Source organism: Trachinotus anak, unplaced genomic scaffold, assembly GCF_046630095.1.
Source record: "Trachinotus anak isolate AG129_WGS33_773 ecotype Australia unplaced genomic scaffold, CSIRO_AGI_Tana_v1 ptg000021l, whole genome shotgun sequence".
NCBI classification, from domain to species: domain Eukaryota; kingdom Metazoa; phylum Chordata; class Actinopteri; order Carangiformes; family Carangidae; genus Trachinotus; species Trachinotus anak.
The window spans coordinates 6,990,850-7,009,099 of NW_027273872.1; the positions used below are offsets into that span (position 1 = coordinate 6,990,850).

General features: G+C 41.2%; 1 long non-coding RNA gene across 1 annotated transcript; it reads left to right on the forward strand.

The window, feature by feature from the left end:
• The first annotated feature begins 479 nt into the window (after positions 1-479).
• LOC139606032 (uncharacterized) lies at positions 480-16,527 on the forward strand. The gene is made up of 3 exons (XR_011684529.1): positions 480-1,282; positions 6,244-6,402; positions 8,300-16,527. It is a non-coding gene; the product is annotated as an uncharacterized lncRNA (long non-coding RNA).
• The last annotated feature ends 1,723 nt before the right edge of the window (positions 16,528-18,250 follow it).

Sequence of the window (18,250 nt, forward strand, 5' to 3'; positions counted from 1 at the left end):
CAGTCCATTAGAGTTAGTTTTTTCTCCCTGTGTTTGAACTCAGGGGAGATTCTCTGAAGTGGATTACTAGAAAACGTCCTATAATCCACGATTTTAACCCGTCATTTGATTCAGTTGACGCTTTAATGGCGATTCTACAACAGTGGAATTGTCCAAATTCAGATTGAATCTATAAAAGTTACCTCTTTAGAGTTTACGTTCTTATTCTTAATGCTAGCCTTGCTCCTTTTTCTTTTGTTTTTGTTCCAAACATGTAGATGGTGTCCCCGCAGCCTGCCTGCCTCACGCACGCATCTGTTTGCCTTTCTTTTGTAACTTTGCACTTTTTAAAGTCATGCTTTATAGTGCGCAAAATGCTCCATAGCAAAACAAAGCCACGGTCTAGGGAAACTATGATTCACAAGCTTGAGCAAACAAGCTCACACAGAGGTATGTGGGCCGATGCTGACAGCAGGAGGTGGGTGGGTGGGTGTAGGGGGGGACGAGTGCAGCTTCATGGCTGCAGGCAGAGCCGAGGCACCGGGGAGGAAGCACCGAAATGCTCCCCGCAGAAAGAGCCAGATAAAACAGTCCGAGTCCGGGTCTGCAGGCCGAGCAGCGTGGACCTCCCGGGTTCATAACGCGGACCTGTGAGTTGTTTGGGTTTGTGTTATATTTCATTGCTCTTTTATCATTATATGCAACTGTTTCACCATTAAAATAACTGGAATATTCTTTTGCATAAGAAAAAAAAAGCAGCCGTAGCCTCTTGTTGAAGGATCTGATGTCATGCTGGAAGAGGTCATCTCTCAGGGGGGGTCATAACGAAGAGAAATAATCAGCTAGTCCAAATGTTGTTTTTAGGAGAAAAAAAAAACTATTAAACAACAAACACAAGACAAACCATTCTTCTCTTTTCACACCAATGAACTCAAGTGGTTTTTCTGAGCTGCAGCGTGGCGTCCTGCGGCCTCAACTCCTCACGCTCCACGCTCCACAATCAGGTTTTCCACGGGAGGAAAAAAAAAAAAAAAAAAAAAAAAAGCTGCGAGCTCTTTTGTCGTGTCACCTTTTGATGGAGTCGGTAACTCGGAGCAATAATCAGCTGACAGGAGGGATAAGCCTCGGCTGCTGTAGGGGCGAATACGCAAGTCTGCAGCCTCAATACACATCCACACAATCAACACGTGAAGAGCGGGTGACCCGAAGAGAGGAGGCTTCAGTGGGGAGGTGTTCATTTGGCCGAAGCGGTGCTCGGGACTGCGGACCTCTCCCCTGTGTTCTCCTGTCCGGCCTGCACAAGGTAAGAGCCCACCACAGTTTCAGTGCAACACAAGCCGGAGCTTTCAGCGGCTGCGCTCACGTTCAGTTACTGGTTTTTGCAGAGGAAATTTCACAGAGCGGGGGTTTTGATTGCGCCCACTCCGCTCACGTTTTCTGTCAGAAATTAGAATCTGAATTCAGACGCTGCAGTCAATTTATGCGTCAAAGCAAACTCGTGTTAAAGTAGGAAAACGACACAGTTTCCAGGCATAACCGTGCAGAATATCACCTGAGAGAGAGAGAGAGAGAGAGAGAGCTACCACACGCATGTTCCAACGAAGATGCAATTCTCAGTATCTGTGAGGCAAATTCATACATCTCCCGCCTCAGTTTTTTGGTATAAAACACACTAGTACATCTTAATGTGAGATTTGTTCCGCCAGCAGGATTAAAATAAAAAACCCGATGTCTACTCCGATGGGAATTCAAATAAAATAAAAAATAAAGAAAGAAATAAAAAAAAAAAGCGAGCAAATATCCAAACATGTATCGTTACAGCCCCTAATCTAAATAATTAACGAGCTGTCAGTATTCATGCAGCGGCGGCTTTGGAGCGGCCCTGAGGCGGCTGGGTAATGTTCTGCAGGCGGCGTATCAGGGAGCCTATTCTCTAATTACACGCTAATGAGGCCTGGATTTCAACTGTTGCATTTTCTGAAAGGTAACAGTTTTTTGCACAAGTTGCATGACATATGCATGAGACAACTAAACACACACACACACACACACACACACACACACACACACACACACAAAACCCACGAAGGATCTCATATATTTCTGCTTAAATTCTGATTAAAATAAAAACTAGTGCAAGAATAAAAATTCTAGAATAATATTTAGCTGGAGCACAAATGTATTTACTGCATGGTGATGGCAACAATTTCATCTCCACAGATGAATATATACTTCAGTGGTGGATATTAACGTGTGGTATTATGCCTGAATGGGCAACTTTGCAGGACTTGCTTGGCTTCAAAAGATTAAGCAACTCCAGAGTTAACTTCTGCCTTTTCAACCACAAAGAATAACAAACATGCAGGTTATTTCAAGAGTCTTTGTGGGTTACGAGTTAAGGTAATGAACACAGATTTCTGATTTACACAGTGGTTCTGATGTGAGTTTATTTTTCAAGTAAGCAATGAGGCATCGGGGCTGAATGAAATCACAGCAGGACTCCATTTCTGACACCAGGCAGCTTGAAAACCTCAAAGATCATCAGCAAATTTTCAGCTTGTTAAAGCCAAGTTTGTATAAGTTAGATAAGATAAATAGTCTTTTATTGTCCCAATCTGCACGTGCTCTTGTCTCACAAGGAACACACACAAATACACCAAAGACACACATAATGGAAATGTATAGATATGCTCTTTTCTTCTATCCCCACATACACGTGTACAGACACTTACAGATACAGATCTACGTGTAATATTTAGCGAGGTATTTCACTTAGGGACAAAGCTCCTTCGACAGGCTTGTGTGTTTCAGAACAACTGAAGGATAATGGCTACACAGATGGTAACATGCTACCAACAAACACACGACTGGTCTCCTCACTTTGCCCCCACGAGCAGCGGTGAGGCAGCAGAGAGGACTGCTGTGTGTCTGGGGGAGGTGGTTGAGGTTGTGGGTATGGGGGGTTTTGGCTCTGGACCAATGGCGGCCCAGCGGCTTCAGCTAAAGGTCATATGGTGTGACCTCACACATTCTCACCCTCACCTAAGGCCTGAGGAGAAGCTCCCCATAACAAGATGCATGAGCGTCCATCTCAGCTGAAGCCACAGTAACTTCTGACTCATCCGACCTGGTGGCTTCGCTTCCACAAAATGACGCAGGATTCGATGGTGGAATTTGTGTTTTATTCGCTGCACACAACATTCATGTGTGTTTGCACGCTGCTAAATGAAAAATGTATGTGCGTGCCTCAGGCTTTGATTTAGGTGTGTGTGCTTTGTGTGAAAATACTGACTCACTGGTCTTCATTCATGCCTCCATGCTTGTGAGTAGGCACAGAAAGAAGTGCACGCTGTCTGCTGCATGTATATCTTTGGGTATATGTGTGTGTGTGTGTGTGTGTGTGTGTGTGTGTATCTACATGCATGTGAATACGCACGCGTCTATGTGTGGAGGTTGTGTATCGGCTCCTCTCACAGTGGGGGCTCGGTGCTGTGTGAGGGCAGGCGGCTGGCCAGAGCGTGTGAAAGCAGATAACCAGGGCGAATTTCATGACGCACACACTTCCTGCTCACTCAAGTTCTATTAAAGAAAAATGAAAACAAAACACACATCTGAGATGTTTTCTCTCCAAATCAATTTCTACACATTAAGCATGCCGAGGAGATCAGCAGCACGGCTCTTGTGGACCTTGAAATAGTAGGAGGGAAAGAATGATCCATCAGGAGAGACTCATGAATTTATTTGATAGAGGAAACACACCCTCTGTTGGGTTAAAAAAATAATAAATCTTTAAGAACACAGTTTACCTGTAGATGTGTTGTGTGTTTCGCTATATGAGAAGCAATGTTTTAAGAGCCTGTGCAGAAACATTTGAAAAGCTCGATTGGCATCCTTAGTGTGAAAAACTGAACCCTGAATGTCACTCAGCATAGGCTCCACTGCTGTGAGGTGTAAATGTTCAAGGCATCTCTGAGACATTTTGCCATCTGAGGTCAAAAAAAAAAAAACAGACAAACTGAATACATAAAAAAAGGAAGTAGTGAAAAAGCAGCACTCAGTTTGCTCGCGGAGCTGTGTGTGTGTGTGTGTGTGTGTGTGTGTGTGTTGGGCAGGTTATTGGAGGAGAAAGATCTTGCATGCTCAAACTCCTCTGGATAAAAATGCCATTCAAGTGGTATTATTTAGCATTAAGGTCGACCTACCCGGCTGCAAGAGAAGACAGGAATCCTATATAATGTTCTGTGTTGACCACATGAAACACGGATATCACACACACAAATAAATTCCGTGCATTATCTATGGAAAATAGGACAATAAAGAAAATAGAAAATGAATAATTAAAAAAAACAGATATAATTCAAAAATAGGCAGCCTGCAGGCACACAGGCTACCTAAAGTCTTCCTCATGCCTCTTCATGTTGACCTGACAAGTCTAAAGCTGCTAACATTTTAACCTTATCTGAAGCATCGTGTTCAGACACCTTCAGTTTACACAGTCTGCCCCAGATGGCATCTCTCAGCACTGTTTTCTTTAGGCCTGTCATCTACTGTAACGTCTTAATTGACGTTTACCTCTGTTCGCCGCTGTCAGCCACCCGGAGTCTGTGTCTGACGAGCAGCCTGGCAGAGTAGTTTCCCAGGCTCCAGCTTCAGATAGAAAATTACACCTGAGCGCTTCTGTTTGTTTTAGGGTTCTTTTTTTTTTTTTTTGTTGTTGTTTTTCATTTTGTGTCGTACAATTTCTCCCTCACACACAGAGTGAATTCGAAAAAGCTGTGGAAATTGTTAAGCGCCTGCCTTCAAGCTCTCACCGGTTCATGGGAGTTTAGTGGCCTGAATAAAACCCTTACCTGAAAAACCAAAGATCACATAACAAACCCATTTTGCCATCGCAGAAGCAAACTGTGGAAGAATTCCCAACTGAACCTTAAGACTTGACGTTATGGCAATAATCCTAAATTTCCCTTGTAATTAAGATTAGATATCTCGGTAATGAGGTTTCTTCAGTCTGTTTCCCAATAGCCTCTATGTGAAATCGTGCAAAACATACAAATAATGTGGAAACTTCAATTTAAAGTGTGACTTTTTTTTTTTTTTTTTTTTGTGAGGGCAGCGCCGGTCGGAAACAAAACCCTGAACGTTTGCAGAGTTAATGTCACACTCTACACACTGATCTGACTCTCCAGCTGTACAAACATGGTATCTTTGGGCATGAAAATGCACAATATTATGGAGAGGACCACTTAAAGAGAGGCTTTACATCATTTATCCCCCATAATGCCACGCTCACTTCAAAGCCACGAGTCAGATATTTGTGTTTCCTAAATAGAACCTCTGTGCTTTCATGTGGTCCAGCTATGGGAGGGAATAAGGAAGAAATATAGGGACATCCACAAGATTTAAATGATTATAAAATGTAAAGCAGTTCCTCCCACGTTACAGTTCAATGTAACATCAGATATATTTGGTTTTCCAGCTGGAAGCTTGTCTTTAAAGAGTATGTTTAAATGCTCACCACAAAGGGGCGTAAATATGAGCTCATGCACTGCTGAATATTCACCTAAATAGATGCACACTGTCGTGATCATATTCACTTTAGATACAGTGCTACAGCATCATTTTTAGTAAAAGGAATTTTAACTTCCTGTCACCCTTGAAGGATCTGGCCAATAGCTCAGATTTACCCACAGTTACCTGATGAATTTAAAACTCTTCATCTGCCGCCCTGAACCAGGTTTCTGTAGAAAGTTCTACTGTTAGATTTGCATTAGAAATTGTCTCTCTAGACATCAAAATACTTATGCTTGCCATTAGCCTTTCCCATTACGCAGATCGCTGAAGAAACTTTGATTTCTTCATGAGGACAGCATAAACCTTTTAATCTTTTCATGGCACTGAATTGTGAAGTCAGCTTTTTTTTTTTTCCCTGTTAAAACAGTCACAGAGAGGAAGTCCGATTTAAAATTTAGCCAGCGGCAACTCAAATCTGCAAAACACTGACTCTGCACCTCACTCGCACGTTTGCTCATCTGCACTGCAGACAAAAAAAAAAAAAAAAAGCCCTCACAATATCGTAGAATATAATCAACATTCGTGTTGCATTTAGGGAGAAAAATCCGACCTTGCCTATTCATTAACAACTGTCTGCCTTTGTTTTGTCAGAAAGAGGCTTTTTCCTCACATGAATAAATGATGTAATTCACTGTGTTTGTGTGATATTGCACACGGCCTGAGAGCAATAAGCTTTTTGTCCACTACCTCCAGAGCCTGCTGCTGCTGCTGCTGCTGCTGCTGCTGCTCGTGACCAGCCCGCCAGCAGCAGCTTGTGGTGAGAGGGAGACCAGCCTATAATTCAACAACTCGCACCTCCATCGACAGACTGTCATTGAGCGAAACACAAGAAGCTCTGCCTGCTCACTTGCTGTAAGTTACTCTGGTGCTGGCTGAAGTGTAAAATGTTTACTCCTCGTAAAAAATATTTATTTGGCTTGCTCCCTTATTAAAGCCAGATGTTGGACGTTCCAGCTTTCCCCGGTGCAGTTGTGTGTTTTGTTTTTTTAGAGCAGTTGTGTGTTTTGTTTTTTTTGTTTTTTTTGTTTTTTTGTTTTTTTTTCATTTCTGGCGTTCACTTTTCCGTCTCTAATGGCTCTAATAGATTTATTCTCCTGTTGACGAGCAGCTGTTTGAAACAAGCAACTATTTTATCCAGACAGATATAAACTACACAAAACTGAAATGTCTGTGTCAAGGTAACAACATAAATATTGATTTTTTTCTCATTTCTACCAGTGTTATTGTTGATTTATTCTCCTCTTTGCACATTTATGTTATACTGTTCTCTCACATTTTCCATTTGGTCTGTTGTTTAAAATGCACATTATATGTTTTATTCTTTGTTTATTATCAAAATTATGATGTCATTTATTAAGTCTGACTTTTTTTCAGTATAGGCATTATTTGTCAGTCTTTTTATACATAGACTGGAATTCACATTTAGGGACCAATCCTTTCACTTCTTGACAGATTCAATGTGTAATTTCAATAAGTAACATACAAAAAATCTATTATTCTTGAGTTCAAGAAAGTAGTTATCTTATTAAGTAATATTATTCTTTTGTGAACTAACATTCTAGGACACACACACACTAATAAAAGGGTGTCAAGAAGTGACACGAAGTTAAAGAAATTGCTGCAAATGTTGGGAAACACACATATTTGCGTTCCTTGCAGAGGATTACATAAGAAGACTGATAAAACTCTGATGCCTGTGTGTTAAATAAGAAGCTACAGCCAGAAACCAGTTGACTTAGCTTAGCATTAAAACTGGAAACAAGAAAAAAGAGCAGGTTTTAGCCTGGTTTTGTGAGAAAAACACAAAATCCACCTAAAAGAACACGTAAACCTGACTAATAAACTGTTTTTTACTCCAGTAAAAGCTGCAGCGTAGCATCGTGGTTTTACACGGGGTTGTGTGCTGAGGTGAGGTTAGACTGTTTCTTGCCCGGTGAACTCAAGGTGACAACATCAAACAGTATACACAATATTAAAATTGTAAATTAGCAAGCGTCTGAGGTTTTGCTGGGTGGATTGTGTTTCCATCGGACAGAGACATGGAGGCTGTTTCCCCCTGAATCCAGTCTTTATGCTAAGCTAATAGCTGCTGGCTGAAGCTTTGAATTGATCACACAGACATGAGAGTGGTGTAAATCTCCTCAACTAACTCTCAACAAGAAAGCAATTAAGTGTGTTTCCAAAAGATACCAGACTATTTAAGTCTGGTGCCAGCTCTGTGTATCTACATAATAATGCACTGTAATTTCATTTCTGCTGTGCAGGAGGGTGGATCACCCTGGCAGTGATCACTGCTCCTAACCATGCACCACACACAGTATACAGGGAGAGAGAGAGAGGGACAGAGAGAGAGGAGGAGGAGAAATGAGGGAGGATGGGGAGAAGCTCTAATATTAAAACCATTTTCATGATTGTTTTTGCTGATGTTAAATAAAATGACAAATAACCTCCATAAAGGACCTTTCTAGGTGAACAGCAGTGAAATGTGAAATAAACAAGGGGGGGGGGGGGGGGGGGGGGGGCAACTCCACCTGGTGTACCTGGTGGCTCCACTCATCCACCTCTCCCAGCCTCCCAGCGAGAACAGACGGTGTGGAAAGCGACTTATTGGTTTCGATCCCACCCAGCAGTGACTTATACGCTCTACCTATATGTCACAGATGGTAGGATTTGACTGTGGTTGATATAGGAAATCCACTAAGGAGTATTGATCTTTCTGAGATCTGCTCTCTCTGCCTGATCTCCACAGGATCTGAACATATGCAGAGACCTGGAGGGGAGTGGAGCTGCTGGAGCATCACTCTACCATTAATGGTTAATATGGAGCTAATAATATACGACAGTTTCACAAGGATTGACGTTAGAGTTGTGAACTTCACCAAAATAACATCTGTAGCACAACAATGATTCGACTTAAAGCCGGTTGGTGACAGTTTTTGCATTTGTTATTGTTAACAGTCTCTCTGTGAGAGATCACGTTAAACTGGAGGAAGTGATGCATGTGACATTTTCCAATGGTTTCAATTAAACTGAAGAAGAAGAAGAAGAACTGGGCAGTTAGCTATAGCACTAGCGAGCACGTCTGACGGGAATAAAGAAAACAGCACTGCCAAGTCAAACTGCAGCAGCAGACAATCCTGACTCACTGTTTGCTTGCCAACTGATCTCTACGCAGATTAAGTTCAAAACCACAACAGTAATAGTCAGTTTGCGTCAAAGATGTCTCCAAAATGAAAAACAATAAGCTTGCAGATTACTCCTTGACGATAAAGTCACACATGATCAAAGTGGAATTTCTTTGCTATGTGCCATCTTTTTTATTTGTTTTTTTTTTTTTTTACAACAGTCATTCTGCGAAATGACAAAACATCACCTGCAACAAATCATAGCCTGTATGCAAATTTCAAGCATTTCCCCCGCTGTTATTAACATCTGCTATTAATGCTCCCACACAACTGATGGTGGATGGGTATTTTACTTTGACAAATCTGAGGTTTGTTTACCATCAGCGTTTGCTGTGTATCTGCTGAGGAACAAAATTCAGATCAATATAAACAATGGCCTATAGCTAATAATTCAAGTTCTGATCAGAATCCCATGATAACTGAATTCAATACACTGGCATATTCTGTACCTGTTAAAGCAATATCCATTACCATGGTAATAAATAACTTGCCTCAGTTTCTCAAAACATCTGAACTGAAATTCCCAGATATTTTGTTGACAGACAGGCCCCGACCCAAGAGACCACTGATCTGACTGTGATCCAGATTTTTTGATTTTTTTTTTTTTTTTTTTTTTAGACAAAACCATGAAATTGACAGAGACTTGAGTTCCATGTTTGCTGAGAAAACAATTTAGCTGTTTAGCTTTAGGTGCAGCTTAGCACCTTCCTCGTGCCCTTTAGGTGAAACACAGCACAGCAGTGACACTTGAAAAACAACCTATTTTGTCCTAGTTTTCCCTTTGATTTCCTGGACTGTTAGTCAGTGATTTGCTGTTAAATTGCACAAGCAGGTTGACTGAACAAGTGCATAAACACCACTAGCCCCCCCCCCCCCCCCCTCTCTCTCTCTCTCTCTCTCTGTCTCTCAGACAGTTTTAATCTCTGCTAAGACAGTCACGTCCAGCTTTGTCGTCTGCCGTGTAAACTCTGGTGGAAAGCGCCTCCAGTCTCCACAGCTCTCCTTCATTACCACGCGCGGTGGGAGAGCCAGAGCACACGGTGTGGTAATCCCCGCTGGAAGGTGTCACCATATACTGTCATTAATGACACGGAGGCGTGTACACACCCTGGGCCAGGGCTGGCTGAGAGATGAATGGTTACAGCAGCACCAGCAGCATCTCGTAGATTACAGCTAAAGGTTTCTATCTCTCTGCAGGAGATGTTATGGCGGTTCATATCATCCTCTGTAATAAGTTATAGGCATGGATCGCTCTTATTTGTTGTTGTTCATGTCATCCAGTGTGTGTTATTCTGCTGTGAGGTTTACTGTGGTTTGCTTTGTTCTGTGTAATATCTGCTCAGCATCTGTAAAAAAAATTCTTTGGTGATTTCAGTGAGGACACTCATCTTCACACACTTTATTTATTATTGAAATGCCTCTTAGAGCAGTGGGTCCTAAACATTTGGCTTGAAACCCCCTAAAACAAACCTAAGTCAACTTGTGACCCCTTTTAACAGATTAGGAGAAATTAACCTTAAATATCATTTTTCCTTAACAGATTGTTTTATTTAAATTATTTTTAAAAGGAAGAAGTAGAGTTAGAAGTAGCCACTGGTTTGTGAGGCAGAAATACGTTTTCCTTCTCTACTACTCTGCTAATCATCTCAGGACCATTTGTACATTTTGACCCAAAAATAAAGTCTGATAGTTACAACTTCACAAAGTTTTATTCTTCATGATTTGTCAGTGAATGCACCACCAAGTGACGCGCTCATTCACCCAGTCATCCTGTTTATTTGAGAGACCAGGTCGGCCAGCAGAGGGCCCCAAAGATAAGCCAGTGCATCAACATACCGTAATAAATTCCTCTCACATTGAAATGATTTTTTTAAATTAACATAACTCAGGATCTGCTCAGTTTTGAAAATAAACCTTATATGCTTATTCCAGTGCACTCACTATTCACTCAATGATGAAAATAATATCCCCATCATCATCATAATAATAATATCCAATAATAACTGTATGGTTTTATAATTTATGCCATTTCTAATCTTTTGAAATTAAATATCCCTAAAATATTTCATGACAACTTCAGGAGTTGAATCATTAAACGTTATTAAACTATTTAAATGTATTCATCATTGGATCATTAGCTTTCTTTAGGTTATTATTGTGCATGATTTATTGACATCGTGGTAATTTAAACATTCATCTTATAGATCTACAGGGTCACAAAACACAATCAACAAAAATAAAGTCAAGCAGAACAAAAATGGAGAGAAGAAAAAAGAAGAGCGCCGGTCCCACTGTGCCTCTAACGTGACAGTAGCACTGTATTCTCCTCAGTTTATGAGGTATCATGGCAGGTAATGAAGCGGAAAGGTCAGGGGGAATTTGTTTTTATCTGCTCTAAACCAATAGGTCAGATTTCCACTTTCCACACCACAACTCTGTGACTGCAGCTGGTGCCCTTTTGGTTAAAACAATACATTCACCCTGGCCACTCATACATCATATCACCAATTCTCCATCTTATTGGCAATGTCACACAGAGTGCTGGGAGATATTATAGAATAGATTTACTGCAAGGGCTGGTCCACAGCCTCAGATATGATATAAACGGTGTGTAATGTAAGTCATACATTATGAATCCAATTTGTTTGGGTGAGATCAGGTATTTTGAGTGCAAAAATACATCTGCTGGGCTGAGACTCACCCTGAGACCACTAGATGGCAGTATGCTGGTGAATATGGGCCTGATTAACCCACTGAGGCGGGTTTCAATGTGTTTTCCCAGAAAAAATACATTTATATAAAAACTGCACTATCACTCTTAAAAACTTTATACTGTGTACTATGCTAAATACTAAACAGCATACTATACCTTATTATAAAAATGTCATTAGAATGGTATAACAATATCACAGCATATGGCAAATACATGGATGTATGAAAAGGCCATTTGTGAATTAGCCTATCAGTTTAAAGAACACATAATCTAATAGAATTGAGGAAGCCTGTAACAACAGAGGACCTTTATGAAACTTATAATATCCTATAATATCCTATAATAATTTCCATGGGGTTTTTAAGGCCAGGTTGTGTTTCTGATTCTGCTTTATACAGAAAGGTGTTCAGGTTATTTTGTGTCTTTTGTCGTTGTATGCACATGGGGCAAACTTAGATATACCTCAATGTAATCTACAACAACAGTACCACAAGAACAACCATATAGATTGATCAATGTTGCTGACACAGTCTCAACAAACTCTGTAACAGTACAGTTGTTTAAATGCAAATGTTTATCTACGTTTTCCTTTTAATTTTTTCAGAAAGCAGATCATCTGCACACCTTGCCTGTGAGGTTTGAAGTCACTTAGAGGACAGTCTGTCACCACAGTTACAAGGTTACTGATGGCACTGGGAAAACTGCACACAGACTTTCCACAACTCCAACCTAATCTGTCATGTGAGGGCACGTTGGTGCATCCAGATGGCCTCTGAAATGTGCTAACAAACTCGTTTCAGGACAGATGTGTTTTTACCTCAAGAACATTGTGTATTTAAAGCACAGCAAGCAAAACAGTAGGAACAAAGTGTTTCGTAGTTAGGAAGTGCTGAATCTACAAAAGGCGCAGGTTGCTTTATGAGGGGGGGAAGTGTGTGTCATATTGATGTACGATCCTACATGGGTGGTAGTCATGAGAAGGCAGTTTCCATCCCTCAGAGGAAAACACTCACATATAACATTAAAAATGGAAAACCCATGTTTCTAACAGCATTTAAACATCAGCAGTTACCAGCACGATGCAGGGCACAGTCAAAAGGTCATGAAGTGGCAGCTCGCAATAGAAGCCCATGTTTTGTGATTCCGTGACACCAATACCAAACCCTTTCAGCAATACTTAATGCTAAAAACATCTGGCTTGAAACGTCACTGTAGTCAGCTGAAGCTCAAAGCATCCTAGTGTTTTTATACTTGTTGTGATTTTTATATATTTTGACATAGATGAGACAAATCGTCACTGTTAAAACCTTGTTCGATGCAATGTACAATTTTGTAATGAGATGATAAAGAAAAAAAAAAAGTACTATTGAGGGTAGATGGTGTTGTGAAATAAATTAAACAACACACTCTTAGGATCTATTAAGTTCGCGGGTGTACGCAGGTAAAAATTCAGTAAGGTGAGGGGTTACAATTTTGTTATGAGTCAGTTAAATATAAATAGATTATAAAGTGAATTTATGGTACTTGTAGTATAATAACACATGAATACATCATCTGGATTTGGACAATTACTCACTAGCAAACAACAACATAGAACCTGAAATGCAAGGAATATGTAAGTAGTCATTCAGCAAAACATTCATCTCCTACTTGCCCACTCATTGTAGAATACACAGCAAAAAAAGCATTGGCTAAACATCAAACTAAACAGAAAAAAAACATGTGAAGACACAAAGACTCCAGAAGGAATCGTGAGTTAGAGTCTAACAGTAGGACGGTGTGAAGAATCCCTCAGAGCATACATGAACATCTGTCAGGCTCCAAGTCTCACGTAGAGGGAAAAAAGTAACAAATGAGTGATTTCTCACTCTCTGCTGCAGACTGGCTGTGTTTTCCTTCATCTCCATCTGTCTCACTGTCTTTTATTCAATATCCATAACCCCGTTATATAAAACATATATATTATTTGATTTGGGTTTTCTTACTAAAGTTTTGCTACATTAAATCATTTTTTCAAAAATCAAATTTCAAACCACCATTCCTTTGTTTGCAAAATTATAACAAAAGCAAAGATACAAATAATATTTTTGGCATGAAAGTTCATATTTGACCTGGGGAGCAGTAGTTCGCCAAGCTGTACTCAAGGTTTCCTCAGGGTGGAAACTACAAGGTCCAAAGGTCAAACTCCATGAAGTCTCTACACATACAGACCAGGAGATGTGGTTTAGAGCTCCACAAAAAGCTTGTAAATGGATCTAGACTTAAGGTTATCAAATAATTAATGAATTACGAGTATTTAAAAAGCCAGAATGTCTTAAAATCTGACTATCAGTCCCAAGCTCACACTGAAGAAACTGGAGCCAAATTAAAAATTTCTTGTGATTGACTAATTTTTCATACTATCATTTTAGAGAATAAAAACCAAATCACTGATTTCAATAGGAGACATATCTTATCTAATCATGAAGTCGTGAGACATTGAAGTTCTGCCTCATCGCCCCTTTTCTCAAACTCTCAGCACTTGTTCCAGTGACCTCCACACACACATTCCCTCTCTCCCATATTTCACGAGTGACTTCCCCCAACTATGCAAGGACACAATTCATACGCACATCGACACTCTGTAGTCCAGCTCCACTGAGCTGCGCTCCAGATGCCTAACATGCCTGCCAAACATCTTCCCTGAGGGCAAACCAACTACACAGGTGCACTCACTAACTCACGAAACACAACAGACACGCAGGTAAGCACGTACATAGACACAAATACATGCACACAGCCTTTATGCGCTTCCCCAACAGCACTTGAGATTTATTTGATGTGGAGAGAACGAACTGGGATGATGAAATCCCAGATGATGCTGGAGTACACCGGGCTTCAGCAGCAGATGCTCTGCTGGGAGACTTTAAGATGATATGTTTAGACAGACAGGTGAGAGGTCAGACCCTCTAGTTCTGCAGCTGAATCACACTCAGGAGACCCGTGGGAAACTAATGATGCAATGATGAAATCCAAAAGCTGGATATTTTAGGAAGCATAATTAGGTAACAAGGGAGAAAAAGAGCAAGAGTGAAAGGGTGCAGGAACAAAAGTGCAGCTCAGGCAGCTGGCTCAGGTGGAACTGATTTATTTATGTGAATATATATTGGCATCTAGCTTCATCACTCCCCATAATCTCCATTCAACATTGCACAGAGGAACCTAGGTTATATACACAGCGTCCAGTGCCAGCCATTATGTGGAAAGATATCATTTGTAAGCTGATGCCACCTGTAGTTATATGGTCATTCCCATTCCCCAATCAAGCACCTCCATCCACATCACATATTATCTGTGATTATAGCAGACCAGCCTCAAAATGTTACGTAGCCCTAACATTCAGCAGATGACCGTGAATATAATTATAAGCATAATGTAATTCTGGCTGAGTGTAGCAGCAGCAGCAGCAGCATAAACCACAACACAGAAGCTGAGCAGTCAAGATGCAATTACGATAATTATGAACAAAGTGACACATAAATCCATTCATTCTGAGTTCAAATATTTCTCTAACACTCAGCTAAATATGAAGTGTTGTAGACAACATCTCAAAGTATGCATGTGCTTGACAAAAGCCATGTTAGGCTTCCATGAAGTCATAGCCACAGGCAGCCTAGGTCATTGCCAGGTCATTGTTATCACTTCTACCCACTGACACCAAATGTTGACAGTAAAAATGATACTAAAAGCATGGGCATTAATATCTGACCGCTATAAAAGCATCCACCAAACAACAACCAAAAAGATAAGTGAACTCAGCCACAGCAACAAAGTAATTCATAATTAATACTAAAAGAAAGCAGGCTACTGCAGACAGGAAGAGCAGAACAGCGGCTGTCAGAGCAGAAGCACCTTGGAGACAGCTTGTGGTCAGAGTCTGGTGTCTGTGGCTCACTCATGATGACCGGGCACCCCGACACCAGCAGCACAGAGCAGCATGGACACCAGCACAGGCTGCGAAGACTTACTGGGCGAAGTGTTGGGGAAGGGTCGCAGGTCCATAATGACAGATTAGCCGGTGATAGCCTGGGCCGCCTTGTTATGAAACGCCTCATCAGTTGCAGCAGTGGTAAGTGCTCATGGAGAGTTGGGACAGACTTAGCCAGGGAGCAGCTTTGCAGCAGGCAGGCCATAGCTGCTTCAAATTGACCGCCCAAAGGGTGTAGCTCGTCTGTGTATGTTGCAGCAGGTGAAGCTGTTCGAGCGCCACAGGTGTGAGCTCTTGCTGCTGGGGCGCACCGGAAATGTAGCCTGCGTTTCTTCACAGCTTGAGTGTAATCGTCACTAAACTTGTTTCATGCAAGAGAGCCTATGCAGCAGTGGTCAGAGTCGTCATATCGAGTTATAAGATGTGCTGATTGATTCATGATGTCAACATGAAAGACAATATTCCGCCATAAGTCCAGATCATAGACTGTAGATAAAAAGCGGAAGTGCCTTAAACCTGCATTCTGTCTACTGACCATCGGGGGGCGACTCCACCGGTTGCAAAAAGAAGACCGATTGTATGGAAGTCTATGAGAAAATGACCCGACTTCTCACCTGGTTTATGACCCCAGTAAACGTTTTCAAGTCTTCTTCAATACAACATGATGTTCATTTTTAAAATTGTAGTCCCATTTAATTTAAAATAGACGATAAAGTAGGGTATGCATTGGGGCGTGGCTAACATATGATTGACACATTTTGGCTTGTCAATCAAGAGCAGTCCCTTTTAACTATTAACTATTAAAAGTACTTTAACACTGCGTAATAAAGTTTACCTCGACTTATGGAAAATGACTTCGGATTCAGCAGCGCTGCGTAGCCGAAAGATTGATGTCGTTGTCAGGTCGACAGTTTAGGTGGGCGGGCATAGTGACCTCGGCTGTCAGGTAAGCCCCACCCCTTGCTCCTCCTCAGCTCCACCCTCTTCTCCAAATATGGTTTCTTCTGGTTTCAAAAAATCAAGATGGCGGCGGCCAAATTGCAAACTCAAGACTTCAAATTCGCAAACCAATGGGTGACGTCACGGTGGGTTGCCACTTGGTCCAGATAGGAAAAATGAAGCCGTTGTGGAAGAGCCTTAAACCTGCATTCTATCGAATGACCATCAGGGGGCGACTCCACCGGTTGCAAAAAGAGGTTTAACTGCATGGAAGTGTTTGGGAAAATGACCCTACTTCTCATTTGATTAATTACCTCGGTAAACGTTTTCCTAATTCGTTTAAGGTGTCAATTGCTAGTTTCAGGTCTAATTCAATATAACATGAGTTCATTTTTTAAATTATGGACCCATTTAGAAGAAAATTGTTGATAAAGCTGGGGATGCATTAGGGCATGCCTACTGTGTGATTGACAGGCTGTACCACACACCTATTCGTAGGACTATGTTCCTACTGTACCAGGGGCTGTAGTTTCAGGGCTGAAGTTTCAACCAATTCCAACCATTTTGGAATCAAAATATAGCATTGATAAGAACCGGAGTCAATGAGCAGATTGGGAATCGATGAAATTCAGACATGTGCATTAAAGATCTTAAATAATAGATAAAGATCAATCTTGAGCTGTTAATTAAACTAACTGCTAGTTGTTTTATTTTAGTGTTCTAGTGACAAACAAACACATCTTTCTTTGTCCTATATTTTACCAGCCAAAGACATCACACACTATCCCCACTCTCACCAAATAAACACCTAGTCCAGAGGTCATTTTAGTGGTGGCGGGGGTCTCTAGCCTTGTTAATGAGGCCAAATGCAAACGGAAAAGAGGTATTGGTCCTGAATGACCACAGCCTCCTGCCAGAGGGGAGTGACTCAAAGAGTTTGTGTCTGGGGTGGGTTGTGGAGGTGTACAGGTCCTGGACGGATGGTAGATTGCAGAGCGAATGATTCGCTGCAGTCTGCCCTCGTCCTTGGCAGTGGCAGCAGTGTACTAGGTGGACTCAGTGATGGTGGTGTAGACTGTCACCATCATTGCCCTTGACAGGTTGAACTTCTTCAACTGCCGTAGGAAGTACATCGTCTATGGTTACAATGGCTACTTGGCTGAATGCAAGCTGCCCCATCAAGAGTGTGAACAGTCCAAATAGTAGCGAGAAAGTCACAAGTTTGATGGTCATCTTGTTGAAAAGTATGCCCACAAAGGGAACACAGTAAGGAAAAAATAAGAGGAAGAAAGCTCAGTACTGAGCCAGAGCTGCCAGATTCTGGATTCTAAAAATAAATAATGATTTAAAATTTTGACATGGTCAAAGTTTAGCCTCTACATTACAGCAGATCAGCTTTAATGTACTGAGCTGGTTCATTCGTCTTGTGCATGACTGAATTCAGTTGTAAGATATTACAGAAATGCTGCATTAAAGGTGTGTAGCTTAGGTGACCCACCTTCAAATGTGAGAGGAAGGAGGATCTGTTGCTCTTTGAGAAGGCAGTGGAGAACACCATCAAACTGTAAGCTTTGACTTGCTTAATTCTTCTGAGTGAAAACTTTATCTCGCCATTGCATTATGGCTCCTCCATCCTTACCAAATAATATAGATAAAGAATATGTCAGAAAACTGCTTGTAGTTATGAAAGAACCAACAAAAAACTGTTGAGGATGTGGTCAGATCTTTTATTCAGATGATTTGTACAGTGAGCATGTTGAAGATGAGGTAACATGTATAACAAGAATGTCGCAAGAAATAATCTGTTTATCAGTGACCTTCAACTGTTGTTTTCATGTTTGAATCTCATGTTTGAATCAGGAGATTCAAACAGGAGAGCAAGAGATCGTTGGCAGT